We start from the raw sequence: 1,487 nt of genomic DNA, 5'->3' as shown, positions 1-1,487 counted from the left end.
TTTTACGTTGACGGTTGGATATCTTCTTTTTTTCCCCTTCACTCTAAAAATTATAACTTTCGGCATCCCGATCCCCCTTCTGCAGAAGCCATACTCCGCTTTACAACAATGCTTCGTTCCTTAAGCGGGTCGTCAACATGGATTGCATGCGGAATCGCGATGGTGTGTATTCTGGAACAAGGCACCTGTCTGGCATCCTATCCGGCCATGCCACCACGACAGATAGAGCACTGGGTAATTTCAGGGCGTTCGGCACCACAGCTACAAGAGCCAGGGCCAACGGGCGGCGAATATGACTGCGTCCACCCAGCTCGCTTTGCGCCGCCTGCTGTTCCGGCGTCGATATCGACAGCCCATCACGGCGGAAAGGCAGCGGCAACTGGGGAATTTGGCAAAATCACGAGGCCGGGGATCCCGTCGGGACATGGGCTACGGCGTGTGCTTGGCGATTTGGAAACGTGCGCCGCAGACCTGTTGCCCTTCTCTTCGAATTCGAATCCGGAGCAGCCCGTGGCGATAGCCGGGTCAAAGCTGCGGTCGTGCAGAGAAGCGATCTTCTCGCTTCTGCGATGGTTAGATACCCAGCAGAAAGAAGTGAATGCCCCGCCCGAGAATCCCTATGCATCAAAATGTGTTCTGCCGGGTAGCGCTCGAGATGCAGACATGCATAGTAGGGAGGCAGCCATTGAGAAACGGGCTGCGGCCGTGGATGCACAGGGCCAAAGTTGCGAGGTGACTGTTTGCCGCCCCTTCGATGTCCCGCATGCATGTTCCAATTCCAGGCAGATGACCACGGAGGATAAGAAGATGTGCAGCATGTGCAATCCCCGAAGCGAAGAACTCATCGGCAAGCATTGTGCGAAACAACGGCAGCGTCAGCAGAATGTCCTCTTCCTTCTTCTCGGTATGCTCGCTACAATACCAGCTATTGCAATAATCCTTGTCTTCCTTCGGAAAGCAAAAGGGAGGAGTCGGCGTGGCCTTCGAACAGGTCCCGCATACAGCAGCGAACAGGGGGGTGTGCTCCCGGGTGTCATGTCAACAATCCAAAAATCCAGGGGTTTAGACCAGATGTCAGACATGGAGAAGGACCCTGCGGCAAGCTGGAATGGCAAGACATGTTCGGCACCATCCCTGGGCATCTCGGAGCAGGACCTATCATCAACCCATGATTATCCAAGGCATAATCAAGGAAGACCACAGTTTCCCCATCCCCCCGCAGCGATTCGTTGAAACTTTTAGAGGATCCGCGGGAAGGACGAGAAAAGCTCCAGCAACAGCATGGGACGGAAAATAGGGAGACATCCACCCACTTGGACATGTCCTGTACATACATCCTGCACATACATTCCAGAATTTTTTTTTTGTTTTTTTCTTTTTTCTTTTCTTCAAGATACTACTAGTGCGGACTTCGCCCTCGACGTTATACGTGGCGTAGTTTCCGCAGAGGGAGACCAGAAAGAACCACTGTTGCATGTGCGGGGCCT

The sequence above is a fragment of the Histoplasma capsulatum genome, genomic scaffold (genome assembly GCF_000149585.1).
Source record: "Histoplasma capsulatum NAm1 scaffold_1 genomic scaffold, whole genome shotgun sequence".
Taxonomy (NCBI): domain Eukaryota; kingdom Fungi; phylum Ascomycota; class Eurotiomycetes; order Onygenales; family Ajellomycetaceae; genus Histoplasma; species Histoplasma mississippiense.
The sequence above is the reverse complement of the archived record's forward strand: the minus strand, read 5'-3'. Positions refer to the sequence as shown.